Source organism: Sarcophilus harrisii, chromosome 2 (genome assembly GCF_902635505.1).
Source record: "Sarcophilus harrisii chromosome 2, mSarHar1.11, whole genome shotgun sequence".
Classification (NCBI taxonomy): Eukaryota; Metazoa; Chordata; class Mammalia; order Dasyuromorphia; family Dasyuridae; genus Sarcophilus; species Sarcophilus harrisii.
In genome coordinates this window covers 476,234,374-476,249,797 of record NC_045427.1, presented here as the reverse complement: position 1 = coordinate 476,249,797, position 15,424 = coordinate 476,234,374, and the positions used below count along the sequence as shown (strand labels likewise).

The window sequence follows — 15,424 nt, the reverse complement described above, 5'->3', positions numbered from 1 at the left end:
GGCATGCATTCAAGTCCTGGCTCTGTCATTACTAATTGTTTAAGTAAGTCATTTCCTAATTCAGTAAAATAAGCATTTAAATGCTTACTGTGTGTCAAACACTGTGCTACAGATATAGACAAAATGAAACAGGCCTCTACATCCAGAAGCTTATATTCTCTTGGATGAAAGCATCATTTATACATATACATAAATTTAGAAAAATATATATATATATATAATAACTTCTGGTGAGAGAACAAAGTGTATTAGTTTTTATCCCTATAATGAAAGGTTTGATTTCATGATTTCTAATGCCCTTTTCAGTTCTATTGCTCTTTGGTTCTATGGCCAAAACCACTGAAAATACATTAGATAAGGAAAACATATTTAAAATTCACATCCTCCCATTTTCTTTTCCTTCACTCACATCCATTTCAAGGATGGAAAGGTGCAAGGAAGGAGTATCTTTGATTTCATACCCAAGTCATGTTGTTCCAGTCCTTTGAAGTCTCTTCAGTTGATTGATTTTCTATCAATTGTCAAGAACCTTTCGGACTGTATACTCTTTAAGGAAGAGAAATGGAGTCAAGGTTATCATCCTTCTCTACATTAGTAACTGTGATGCTTAGATAGTAGCAAATGTGTTTCTATTAGATTTTCAGATCATTATCTCTTTGAGACTATTTGAACACCTCTTTTTTTTCTCAAGAGTCAATCATTCTCCTAACACAGAGATATCCAAAATTCATTTTCTCTGGTTCCCTGGGTTATGATGACATTTTTCTTTTCACATTTGAGTCGCTAGTCTTTCTCAAGAGCCATCCATGGAATTAATTAATATGCAATTTCCTTCTAGGTCTTAATGACTTAAGACCAGTCCAAGAACTATTTCTTGCAACCTTTCCTAGGCACCTCCCCACAGTTAAATCTACTGATGTATGATAATGATTATTTAGGTTTTATAAAGCAGCTGGTGTTGCAAAGGAATTTACAGCCTATATTTATTAGTTTTCCTCAGAACCTCCCTAAAAGGATGGTCATTGCCAATGATAAATCAGGTTCCTGATAATGCAAATATTTTTCAGTTTGCTTAAATTAATTCTTCAAGTAAAAACTTGTAGAGTGAGACATTACATGGTTGTTGATAGTCACAAGCTATGATGAGTGCTTATTTTGAATATCTCTTTATTTTTTGGATCAATGAAAGTGATAACCCTTAATAGTTTTTAAAAGCTTCATCTGAATCATGGAATCATAGAGTTTGAATTGGAAGCAATCATTCAATTTGAGTTGGAATTCCAGTTTGAACTGGAAGATACCTTGGAATCCATCCAACCCAATCCCCTTATTTTACAAACTAGACTAAGGCTATTGATCTTATGCCACTTTTCCAAATTCCCATTGGTGGTAAGTAGAAAATCTGGGAGTCAGTGTCAGATCTTTTAATTCCAAGTATTCTCTTGCTATCATACTATTAGAGAGTTAGAGCTGAAAGGGACCTTAGAAATAGAATGTTAAATGTCTAACATCTGATCATAGAGAAAGATCCCAAGTGTCACCACCCCTGTCTGATGAAGAAGTGGGATCACTGCTGAGAGCATTTATCTAAAATAGATCACAAGAAAGTTTTGGTGTAAAGGAAGATTCTCAAACCCCTTCTCCATCAAGTCTTCTATGAAATCCAGCCTAAGATTAGAGCCCTGGGAATTTTATGAGAAGGGTCATGGGGAAAGATCTGCTCTCCCTTCACAGGAAAGGGAGACTTCAGGTCACTCCAACTCAGGGCTAATCACCAGGATTCTATAAATCAGATTCTAACTCACTCCCCTGGAAGAGCAGGAAAAACCCTAAATTGGCATTCTGCCTCACACCAGCCCCAGGCAGAGTAGAGATTGCTCTGCAGATGGCATTGCTTAAACAGTAGCCAAACTTCTAATCATCTAATCAAGACAACCAAAGCAGAGGGATTCATCCAAGAGACACTAATAAATGGCAGTATTAAGCCTAACTTGGCAAAGAAGGTGGAAAAAAAAAAGTGCACACTTGAAAACTTCCAAGCAATACATGGTGTTGCAACTGCTGGCTGAGAACCAGTGTCTCAGGAGAGAAAAGAGTGCTTGATCATCCTCCAGATACCATCAAAAATGAAATCAGTTTTAATAAATGTTTTTCCAAAGTTTTGTATTCCCAGAAACCTAAGAGTTAAACTGAACATGGATTGTTGGGGTAACAAAGGACCTTAGAACATAGAACCTCAGAATCAGTAAAGACATGGGAATGTCAAATGAAAGGAATAGCAGGAACATAAGCACTAGAGTGGAGAGGAAAATACATATAAAGGAAGAATTACATATATGGCCCAGGAAAGACTGCCAACTTTCTCCAGCCACTTGGAGAAATTCTTTTTTATTTATTTATTTTTTTAATACACATTGCTTTATGAATCATGTTAGCAAAATCAGAGCAAAAGGGGAAAACCATGGGAAAGATAAAAAAAAAAAAAACCAGAAAAAAAGAGGTGAACATAGCATGTGTTGATTTACATTCAGTCTCCTTACTTCTTTTTCTGGATGCAGATGGCATTTTCTGTCCAAAATATATTGGACTTGCTTTGAATCATTGAGCCACTGAGAAGAACCAAATCTTTCATAATTGATCATCATCCATTCTTGCTGTTATTGTGTACAATATATTTTTGCTTCTGCTTGTTTCACTCAGCATCAGTTCATATAAATCTTTCCATGCCTTTCTAAAAGCAGTTTGTTCATCATTTTTATACAATAATATTCTATCACCTTTGTATACCACATCTTGTTCAGCCATTTCCCAATTGATGGGCATCTACTCATTTTCATTTGGAGAAATTCTTAAAATTATTTTATTTTAGCCAAAATTGTGAAATCACAGGAGACTCAGATCAAATAAATCCCCATTAAGTCATGAGCCACATGTCCTCTCTTCTTCACCTGGGAGAAATATAAAGAAACTCCATTGCCTTCAGGAGATCACAAGATATAGAACTTGAAAGAACCTTAAAGATCATCTAATACAACCCCTTACTTCATAGCTAAAGAAGCTGAATCCCAAAACCGATTGCCTAAAGCCATTCAAGTAGCATGTGGGAGAGCTGCAATTCAAACCCAGGATTTCTGGCTCAGGCCCCATGCTCTCTTCCCTGGGCCATGGGAAGATGTTAGACTGAATTCCTCTCCATTTCAATGTTCTGTTAGCTTATGAGTCTGGGAAACCTTGAGGAGCAGAGTCCAGCACCTGGCCAACAGGACTGGTATGACCACCATCATCTGGCACAGTTGAGAGCCCCAAGGATCCCATTTCTGGGCTTCATGTAGTCCCTACAGAGGTCCAAGAGAGGCTCTCCCTAGTATAATCTGCTCTCTCTGTGGGTTCCAATCCAATTCACATGCAACAAATATTTATTAAACACTTATTGTGGACTAGCCACTGGGAATAGAAAGAATAGAAATGGTACCTACCATTGAGGAGCTCATGAGGGAGGATACCAATATAGAATAAAGAAAATTGAAGAAGGAGAGTAGTGACACCTGGAGAGAGTAGTGACACCTAGAGAGATCTCAGAGGCAGTGGCACCTGGGCCAAGCTTTTAAGGAGGATAAGAATTCTCAGATGCAGAGATGAGGAGGGTTGACATTTAGGCATGGAAGAAAGCTTGTACAAATGTACAAAGGCAGATCTATTTTGGATGAACATATCATTTGTGAAGAGGAGTGGTATGCAATAGGTCTAGGAAGAAAAGGGGGAATCAGATTGTAAAGGGACTGAAATGCCAGACTAGTTATTTTATAGACAATAGAGGAATGATATAGTCAGATTTGTACTTTAGATACATTATTTTGTCATCTGTATGGAGAATATATTAAAAGGAGAGAGTCCAGAAACAGGAAGACCAATTAGCAGTCTATTGTAGGTGTCTAGGGGAAAATGAGCCTAATTTAGGGTAGTAGCTCTGCGAGAAGAGAGAAGGAGACAGCTGTGAAAGAAGAGGTAAAACAGAGGATTTGGCAGCTTGCTGGATGTGGTGGTAATAGAGAGAAGGAAAGAGTTAGTGATGATCTAAAGGTCACACCTTCAGGTTGCTGTTGTGATTGTGGTACTTTTGGTAGAAAGGGGGACATAGGGAGGGAAAATGATGTTTGATTTGGGACTTCTTTATTTGGACATAGTATCCAGGAACAGATTTCCAGAAAACAGTTAATGGTATCAGATTAGAGTTCAGAAGATTTGGTTAAATTTTGATATATACATTTGGGATGAATATGCCTAATGATAATACTTGAACCAGTGGGAGCAGATGTGATTGCTAAAGGAGAGGGTGTATAGAGAAGAGAGGGTTCAGGATAGAACTTGGGGGACAGCTATAGTAGTGGGCAGAAGGATGTACGCTTTCTTTTCTTTTTTTTCCACTGAGGCAATTGGGGTTAAGTGACTTGCCCAGGGTCACACAGGTAGGACATGTTCAGTGTCTGAGATTGGATTTGAACTCAGGTCCTCCTGACTTCAGGGCCAGTGCCCTATCCACTGTACCACCCAGCTGCCCCCTGGCAGCCAGATTTCAAGGTCCTAAGAAATGAGTGAGTAGGTAAGGAAATGGGATCAGTAGCAGCTTTGAAGTAAACTGGGGGAAAGATAGAAAATTTGATGGCTGACACAATCAAAAGATTTTTAAGAAAGGGTAGACCTGTGCATGTTACTAGATAGCAGGAACAGGGTCAATAGGTAGGAAATGGTTATAGATGGGGAGAGGGAAGATTAAGGAACATAAGAGAGCAAACTTCTAGAGAAAATAGAAGGGGATGGAATCAAAGCTATAGATATATAGATCTTGGCAAGGAGAAAAGCCATACCTTCTCTGAGGTAGAAGTAAAGGAGTAGAGGAATAGATAAAAATGTAGAGGGCTTCTAGGATGTGGAATAAGAGAGAGGATGAAGATCATCTACTTTTTCAGTAAAGCAAGATGTTGGGAACAGGGTGATGGGCATCTGTGGCAGTGTTAAGCAGAGGGGACTGAGAGAAATCAAAATTCTCCAACAGAAGTTGATGTGGGGATCAGGAGAGAATGGAGGAAGAGAACAGTGTATTATCTTCACCTCTTAAGGGAAGAAATCAAGGCAAGAGGAACCTAAAATTACATACTTCACAGTCAGTTTTCACCTTTGTACCTCATTTTAATGATTACAGAATTAATTTTGGCTACAAAAATTTTCTACAATATCTTAAAAATTCCAAAAACTACATCAAAATGACAATTAAGAAGTCTTTTCATATGTTGATCATCCTTGTCAAAAAAACAACCAACCAACAACAATGAATAAAACCCTTGATGCTGAAATAAAATTAAGAAAAACTGCAGAAAGGAGTAACTGATATCATTTTTTGGCAGTTCGGTATGACACTGAACAGGTAGACCAATTTAGGTAGAATTGTCATTTTTATTATATTAACTCAGCTTCCTCATGAGCAATTGATAGTTTTCCAGTTGTTTAGATCTGATTTTGAGTAAAAATATATATTGTACTCATATAATTCCTGAGTTTGTCTAGCTAACGTCATTAAGAGACATCCCTTTCAATAGTCTTAACCTCAGCCTCACCCACCTAGACACCATCATGGTACTTTGGCAACAAAACTACCCTGGGACTTGATGGTACCACCTCAACCTTGCCCACCTCAATCCTACTTGGAGCTCCTTTTCCCAACAGAGTAAACTAAAAGTCCCTGGACTTGACCATTAGTCCTGTCCTTGAATCCTACACTTCTAACTGAATTTTACTGAATGTGTCCCCCCCAGTTAGATCTGAGTTCTTCAGACAAGGACTGTCTTAATTTTGTATTCCAAGTACAATGTTCAATACATATTAAGTGCTTAATTTTTTATTTTTTTTCTGGAGCAACCAGGTGGTATAATGGATGGAATTTCAGGCCTAGGAGTCAAAACCATTTATTTTTCTGAATTCAAATCTGATACTTAGTGAGTAACCTAAGGCAAGTCACTTAATCCTGTTTGCTTCATTTCCCCTCATTTGTAAAAATGAGCTGGGGAAGGAAATGGGAAACTACTTCAGTGTCTTTGCCAAGAGAACCCCAAATGAGGTCATGAAGAGTAGGACTCAACTGAAAACAACTGAACAGTAACAACAACAATAAAATGCTTTTCCATTATATATATATATATATATATATATATATATATACATACACACACGTATGTATGTATTTGTGTGTGTGTGTATGTGTGTGTGTGTGTGTGTGTGTGTGTGTGTGTGAATGGAGAATAAGACCAGAATAATAGGGATTATAGAATGGGAGAACAGAGAGGGATAAAGGAAATAGTGAATGTGTCCATTCATTCATTTGTTATTTTCTATTTAATCCATATATAGCTTGTTTGTACACATTTGTTTGTGATTTCCTCCATTAGATTGTGAGTTCTTTAAAGGAAGAGACTGCTTTTTGCCTCTTTTTAATATCCCCAGCACTTAGCACAGTGCCTGACACATAATAGGTACTTAATAAATGTTTATTGACTGACTGAGAGAGGAAAAAAAAAAGTTTAGAAGGATTGTGAAAGAGAAAAAAGAGATGGAAAAATTATGACCATAGGGAAGAATTTCAGAATTAAAAATCATGGAGATAACTAGTTTATGGAGAATACTGAGATCCAAGATATGGCCATTCCTATGGGTGATGGTGATAACTTAAAGCTGTAGGGTCCTAGAAATTGAAGAAGTTGATTAATTAGGAGGCCATGGTTTTAGTAAGAATAATTATACCTTTATTGAAATGTCCAAGTATGTGGGCAGGAGTGAGGTTGGAGAAAATAACAGTAATGTTAAGCCAGGTATATTTAACTCTGTAAAAGGTAGAAGAATGACCCGGGAGGCCAATAGGGAAAGGAAAAGGGAACAAGCATCTGTTAATCTCCTGCTATGTGCCAGGCATTGTGCTAAGTGCTTTGCAAATATTACCTCCTTTGATATCTCTGCAGCAAGGATTTAGACTGGATCATATAGGCAGCGAGGGTAAGCCTCAGAGGAGAGCTGACTGAGAAATAATGACAAAGGAAAGGTCTGAAAGTGATGGGGGTGGAGAGAGAGGAGTATTCTCCTTATTCCCGTGGATGCACCATCATCTAGGGAGGAAGAGAGCATGTTGATTTGCTGTAACCCCGCCTCCCCCCCAAAAAAAGTTATAAGTGAGACAATACAAATTAGACACTTTTAGCTTTATAAATCCTATACTAAGTAACTTTACAATTTAAACAGCTTTGAGAACCAGAATGCAAAGTATATATTTGTTAATGAAAAAATAATATCTGTACAAAAAGAATAGCAAGGTATCTCTTGAATTCACATTATAAGGCAGTCAATAAACATTTACATATATATATTATATATACATATATGAAACAAGAGAGGAAAGGCACCAAAATTAAGAATGGTTGGGAAGGTTCCTGTAAAAAGTAAAATATTAATTGGGATTTGAAGGAGGCCAGAAATGAGGAGAGAATGTTCCAAGAGTGAGGAAAAGTAGTGCCCAGAACCAGGAAATAAAGTGTCTTGTTTGTGGAACTGTTAGGAGGCAATGTCAGTGAACAGAATATCTGCTGGGATTTAAGGTGGAAAAAGACTAGAAAGGAGGAAGAATGTCAATTATGGAGGGCTTTAAAAACCCAAGAGAGGATTTTGTGTTTGATCCTGGAGGTGATGAGGAGCCACTGTTTTTACTCAATTCAAGAGTGACACGGTCAGACTGGTGCTTTAGGAAAATCACTGTGGCAGCTGAATGAAGTGTGGACATGAGTAGGAAGAACTTGGTGTCAGGCAGACTCTCCAGCATGCCATTGCAATAGCCCAATTATGAAGTAATAAGGAAGGGCTGCTGCCAGGGTGGTGAAGGTATCAGGAGAGAAGGGGACATATTCAAAAGACATTGCAAAATTGATAACAACAGACTTTAGCAACAGATAATACTATAGTGATAGCATTTATACAGTATACATCAGTCACTGTGCTAAATAATTTACAAATATTATCTCATTTGATCCTCCCAACAACCAGGTAAATAGATGCTATTATGGATCCGATTTTACAGTTAAGGACACTGAGACAGTTAAATGATTTGCCCAAGGTCCTGTAACTAGTGTCTGAGTGAGTTCCTCACTCCAGGACCAACATTCTATGCACTGTCCCACCCAGCTACCTGATGAGATTGGAGGACAGGGCATGAAAGATAGTAAGGAGTGAAGGAAAGGTTTCCAGCTGATAGATTGGGAGGATAATGATGTCCTCAATAGTAATAGAGAAGTTTGGGAAGAAGTAAGGTTTAGGGGAGAAAATAATGAATTCTGTTTTGGACATGCTGATTTTAAGATGTCTGTATTTAAGATTTAACTTGAGATGTCTGAAAAGCAATTGGAAATGTGAGTTTGGAGGACAGCCTATAGCTTAGAACTAGATATAAGAATCTACTTATCATAGGGAGAGATACTACAAATTAGAAATTTCAGCTGTAAATCAGGTGGAAAGACCCCTTAATTTTCAGGATACAGTGGCAAAGCAGATCAGTCAATTAACCAATAAACATTTGCTAAGTGCTTACTATGTGCCAGGCAGTAGGGATACAAAAAGAGGCAGAAATTAGGCCCTGCCTTCAAGGAGCTTACAATCTAACAGAAGAGATAGCATGCAAATAAATCTGTACAAAGCAAGCTATTCACAGGATAAATAGGAAATAATGAACAGAGGGAAGACATTGAAATTACAAGGGGTTAGAGAAGGTTTCCTGTAGAAGCTGAGATTTCAGTTGGGACTTAAAGAAAGCCAAGGTGATCAGTAGTCAGAGCAGAGGAGGAGTGTTCCAGGCATGGGGGGACAGCTAGGAGGCCAGTATCATTGGATTTAAGAGAATGGGGTGTATGGGAGGGAAGAGCAGTAAGAGATAAGGCTGGAAAGTTAGGAGAGGATTAGGTTATGAAAGGATTTGAATGTCCAACAGATCATTTTGTGTATGATCCTGGAGGAAAAGGAGTGATTAACATATTCTCTTTCATTTCTATTGATAAAATCATATCCATTTCTGAAGATTAAACTATTTGACAGGTCCTTGGTTGCAAGAACTTTTTTATCCCCTGGGTCTTTGGTAGTTGTAGCTATTGAGAAAGTTAGGGCTTTACAAAGGCTGTCAAATTATGCATACCCTTTGATCCAGCAGTATCTTTACTGGGTCTGTATCCCAAAAAAGATCATAGAAAAGGGAAAAGGCCCTACATGTGCAGAAATGTTTGTAGCAGTCCTTTTTGTTGTATCAAGGAACTGGAAAGTGAATGGATGCCCATCAAGTAGTGACTGAATGATGTAACAAAATAGTATTGCTCTATAAGAAATGATGAGCATTCTGGAAAAGCCTAGAAAGACTTACGTGAATTGAGTGAAGTGAGCAGAACCAGAAAAACATGGTACACAGTAACAACAAGATTATGTGATGATTAACTGTGATGGACTTGGCTCTTCAAAGCAATGTGGTGATTCAAGACATTTCTAATAGACTTGGGATAGAAAATGTCATGCACATCCAGAGAGAGAACTATGGAAACTGAATGTGGATCTAAACATATTATTTTCACTTTTTTGTTTGTTGCTTTTTTCCCCCCTCATGTTTTTTTCCCTTTTGATCTATTTTTTCTTGCACAACATGACAAATATGGAAATAGGTTTATGATAATTGTGCTTGTTTATCCTATATCAGATTACTTGCTGTTTTGGGGAGGGGTAAGGAAATAAGGAAAGGAGAGAGAAAATTTTGGAACCCCAAATTTTACAAAAATGAATGTTAAAAACATAGTGTATTTGCAAAAATAAAATATTATTGAGAAAAAAAAGAAGGCAGAAGCTATAGCATGTACGGAAGCAGTTTGGATATTCCCTGATAATGGAACAGAGCTAGGTACTAGAGCAGTGGTGTCCAAAAAATAGAGAGGAGAACCATTAAACCATACAGAAGGATCCCTGTGGGCTGAAAATTAACCTAGAAAACCAATTAACTTAGTGTATATTTTATTATATTTATATTCATTTTGTTAGATATTTCCCCAAAACATTTAAATCTGGTTCAGATAAGCACTTAAATCCCAATCCTTGGGCTCAGGATTGTGGGCTATTTATACCAGGATCTAAGGAGAGGTGATGATTAGACTGGTACTAGTGGCTTGATCTGACTGGCACATACAACACTCCTGTATCCACTTCTGTGTGTTCTCAATGCTTTCTCCAGCTAGGCAAGCTTGCTTGTCCAGTTTGTGATAGTCAGCTAAAACTTGATTGGAGACAGAAGATGGTAGTCTTTCCCCACAGTAGATGCTTCCTTGGATGATGGTCAACTTGATGGTTTGAAGGATACTGGTATTCCTGTGATTCTTAGGCTTACCTGTCCTTGATGGCAGGTTGTTAATATCTGGTGGTATTAATGGCAAGCTGCCCTCCTACAACAGCCTCTATTCTATGGTTAGAAGGCCACCCTATAAGCAGAGTTGGACAGGGATGCCAATTTATACCAATTACATGTCTGATCACTCACCACTTTTGAGAATGGAGATAAAGTAAAAGGAGCACCATGCTCTTTGAGATAACATATTATCAAATATACTTTGCTTCCTGTCTCTAGGTAGTGTAGTATAGTAGAAAGATCTCTGGGTCAGCAGCTTGGGCTCCTCTCTGGCTCTGCCTCTAAGGAGCTGCATGACCTTGGTAAAAATACTTCCTTTCCTACAGTCTCCTCCCTGGACAGGCTTCCCATAAAGTCTTCCCCTGTTCCATTGAATTGACTTTGGATCTTTAAAAGCTTTTCCAGGAAGTACAAGTTCTAACAGATCCTATCAAGCTGAAAATCCTTTGAATTCACAGGCCTCCAAAGGACTGAATGCTCATTGTTCATGTACCAGTCTAACAAATCCCCAGAAGACTGGCTCCCAATTTGATAAACTGGCTCTGGAATCAGAAATACTGGGTTTAAATTCTAGTTCTGTTACATAACTACATGTGACTTTGAATAAGTCACAACTTCTGGGCCCCATTTCCTCACCTGTATATGAAAGTATTGGATTAGATGCTGTCTGGGTCCCTTCCAATGCTAATCTTTTGATCCTGTGATGCTGATCGTTTACTAGAGTTCAGTCATGATCTGTGTCTGTGAAGGAAGCACCTACACCAATGGAATCAGGCAGGCTGGGATCTACAAGATGCTACGTTGGGCACTAGAGGCAGGACCAGAGCATCCCTACAGTGTCTTCTAACTCTAAGAGTCAGTGATTCTGGGAAAACCGGGTGGGGTGACAGATTCCAGATGCTAACGTTCCTGGGTGGGATCCAGGGATGAGCAGCCTTGACCACGCCAGCAAGGAGGCAGCAGGCTGGCAGGGTGGAAAATGTAACAAGGAGACAAGACGAGCCCTGGCCCTAACAGAGACTGGCTCTGTTCCCACTATTTCAGGGAAGGACCACACCCTGCCCACCACACCCCCCAAAGGAAAAGATAAGGATGCTAAAATTCCATCCCCTTCTGTCAAGAGTGAGATGCTACCTGAGAAGCAAGAGAGAGATCCCTCCTGATGCTACCATCCCACAGGTAGCTGTCGGCAGGTGGTAAAAAAGAGAAGCATTCTAACGATCACTCCAGCTAGTTAAGAACAAAAAGAGTTCAGTGCCATGGATACAGTACTCAAATAAAATATCAAATGCTGTACACGTCCAAACTTGTGAGATGAGAAGGCTCTGAAAGGGGAAAGTGTCCTCACACTGCAAGGAACTTTGGTGCCAGGATGGATGTGGCTGGCTTCTGCTCTAGAGCATTTGATACAGATCAGTCAAAAGATATGAATTTATGCCTACAATGGGTAAGCCACTGGTTGAGGTTACTAAGTTGAGTAGAGACTGTGGGCCTTGGGCATTTGTGACATTTTGGCAAATGCATTGAATCAAGTCCTTGTGGATCTAGAATTGAATTGAAATGTCTTGTATCGAGCAGGAGTTGTACTTGATGGCACTTCAGGTCCTTTCTAACTCAAAAATTCTTTGATTTTCATGAAAAATTGAAACCCCTCAGCAAACTGGTGGCTGCGCCTTCACAGAAGGGGGAGATAGTATACAGTTGCCAGTACAGTCCAAGAATGAACTGCATTATTGTCCAGATTTTAAAAGAGTCCCAGTGTATGATTTCTGGGTATGGGAAAAGATTTACATGTTTCCCAACCCCCTTTCCCCAGAATAACTTCTATGCCCAGTCCCACTGAGACTTGAAATTCCACCAGTAGAGTTTCATTCATTTGATGGTAGTTCTAATTTCCATAGAAAAGACACAGTCTTCTGGGAAGAGGAACACATAAAGCTGAGTCAGCCAGAATGAGTTTATCAGAGCTTTCAGATAAATAGATAGAGAAACTATTATTCTCAGAGAGATATTCTCCCATTACACTTATTTCTTTCCTAACTACCCTCAACAAGTTCATAGATGAGGAAACTACCCTCATCTAAAACAGGAGTTTGGAAGGCAAGTGTTTCCCTATAAAATCAATCCTTGTCTTTAAAAATCTTCCCTAAGATAATATTTATGGCCCTTTAAAGGCCAAATATGCACTGTTTTATTTAATCCTCATAACAACTCTGTGACATAGGTATTCTAATATTAATTGAAATTATTGATTATTAATTACTAGGTATTGATATCCCTTTTTTACAGATAAAAAAAAAAAAACCTCAGGGAAATTAAGGGACTTGTATATAGTCACACTGCTAGTGTGTATCAGAGATGAAAAGCCAGGTTTCTCTTAACTTCAAATCCACATTGCATCTGAAGGCCTGCAGCAGAGAGCATGTAATTTTAACTGTTGACTTTCCAGATTAAAGGCTGAACTTGAGAATACATAGCAAAAGGAATTTCTAGAATCAAAGGATGTTAGAGCTAGAAAGGATCTTAGAACACAGAATATCCTAAATATTATATTCCTTAGAATTCATAATCCAACCTCCTGATTCTACCAGTAATGACCTGAGGTTCAAAGAGGGAAAGTAACTCAAGGTCACAGCAAGTTAGAGACAGGGACAGGAATATGATTTAAGTCTCCAAACTCCCAGACCAATGTTATTAGGGACCACTGAGGATACTATTGCTCAGGGATCCAAATGATTCACTAGTTAGTAAAGTCTCCAGTCACCACAGTATTATGGGAATTCTTCCCCAATACCACCCTTCTCCTGGCCTACATCCTGCTACCCAGAGCAGTGTTCCCCAAATGAGAGCTAACTGCCTCCAATAAGCAATGCTCATCACTAATCTGTTGGGGGAAGCTATATCTGGGGAGTATTCCAGCTCTACAGTGATTGACTCTTCCCTGACCTCTGAGTCAGAGCTAGAGAGGTCATCCTAAGAACAGCACAATATTAGTGGAATCAGTTTTTCTAGAGCTGACTTTTGGAAATGTGTCAGGAACAAATAATGCAAGAGGCTGCTCCCTGAAAGAATGCTGCATTTGGAGCTCATTTTCCAGTTAATCCTACTGAAAACAGCAGACCCTAATGCCAAATACCCACAGAAGAAATAATCAATAGACTGGGTTATTCTCCCCACACTGGACATGAGGGAGGAGTTAATTATCAGGAAATGGGCAGGGACTCAAGGCAGCAACAAGGAGATGGTGAAAGAGATGGTTTCAGTCATCTCCAACAAAATCCTGAAGCCGATGAACCTCTACTATCTCTGAGGCAGATTGGTTAGACTCATCCTTGCCCTTTTCTCAGGCTGTGTTTCCTTCAAGGATGCTCTCAGCATTTACTTAAACTTGATTTGACCCAAATATAGATGACCTCAGGTCAGGTACAAATAATCCTTAGGGTAGATAGCTAGTAATAGGTAGCATGATTTTTCATACCATTCCCTTTGAGGAAATTAGTGAGCATCAGCTTCACTTTATAGACAGAGGTATTCCTAAGTCCATTTGGACCTTAGACCTTAGACCAGGATCAGATCTTCCAACTGATGAATTATTTGTCATAACACTATTTCTCCTTCACTCTCCAGATTTCCTAATGGAAGACGTTCTAATGTAACATGTAAAGTCACCATTCCAGTTTAAAAATATGAATTTCCTTTCTATAGGAGTCCCTGTTATGCTGGGACAAGTTCTTTACTATTGTAGTTTATAGCTATCTTTAGAGTTATCCTTAGATATAAATCTTCTGATGATGAAACTCCTCTTATATCTTGAAAAAGAAACAGAACAGCTAACTCTACGCCTAGGAATTTGTCACCTATGGACCATTTATCTAACAAAAGCTGATTGTGTGAAAAATCAATTAAAAAAATTCTACTAATGCTGAACCCATTGCTGATTAGTTGTTGTTAATTAGTTAATGAGTTCAGATATTTTCTATTTCTCAACCACTTAATTTGAAATAATTCTGCAAATTTTAATGAATAAAGGTAGCAGGAATGGCATTCTCATCTAAGGCGAAGGAAATGAAGCAATCATTCGATCATCACCTTCCTGTGACATACCCTATGCTTCTAGATAAATCATTCTATTCTCTATTCTCCTACCATGTTCTGATTTTCTATACCTTTACCTACACTGTTCCCTTTGTCTGAAATGTCATCCTTCTCCCCCAGCCCATCTTTAATATTTGAAATTTAATCAGAATGGATTTCTTGCTATCCCTTCAAAACATACTACTTTTTGCATTTCTATGCTTTTATTCATAATGTAATTTCTGCCTATAATGTCCTCTCTGCTGTCTCTGTCAACATCCTCCCTACACTTCAAAGTCCATCTTAAATATCAACACCAAAATAAAGCTTTCTCTCATAAAAAGGAAAGAACTGATAGGTTCAAAAATATTTAAAGAAGCTTTTTTTTTATGGTACAAAGAATTAGAAATTGAGGGAATGCCTATCAATTGGGAAATGACTGAACAAATTGTAGTATATGATCGTGGTACAATACTATTGTGCTATAAGAAATGATGAGTAGGATAGGTTCAGAAAAACCAAAGAAATCTTATATGAGCTGATACAGATTGAAGTGAACTGAGTCAGGAGAACATTGTACATAGTAACAGTAATGTTGTAATGATGACTAACCCTAAAATATCTGTTCAATTCATAGATCCAAGACAATTCCAAAGAATTCATGCTGAAAACTGCTTTCCACTTCCAGAAAGTGAATTGATGAATTGAATGGAGATTGAAGCACATTTTTCTTGCTTTTTTATTTTTATAGCATGGCAGATATAGAGATCTGTTTTGCATTACTTTACATGTATATTAGGTATCATATTTGATTTCTCAAAATTTAAAAATGAATGTTAAAATAATTAAATAAGGCCCTTTTGTCAATCTTGACTACCCTTTACTACC

At 38.3% G+C, this 15,424-nt stretch overlaps 1 long non-coding RNA gene across 1 annotated transcript in view; it reads left to right on the top strand.

The window, feature by feature from the left end:
• The window catches only part of LOC116421171, a 36,579-nt gene extending 21,155 nt beyond the window's left edge, over positions 1–15,424 (top strand). The window contains exon 4 of the long non-coding RNA XR_004231474.1: positions 15,174–15,424. This is a non-coding gene — a long non-coding RNA (uncharacterized LOC116421171). The remainder of the gene's footprint in view (positions 1–15,173) is intronic.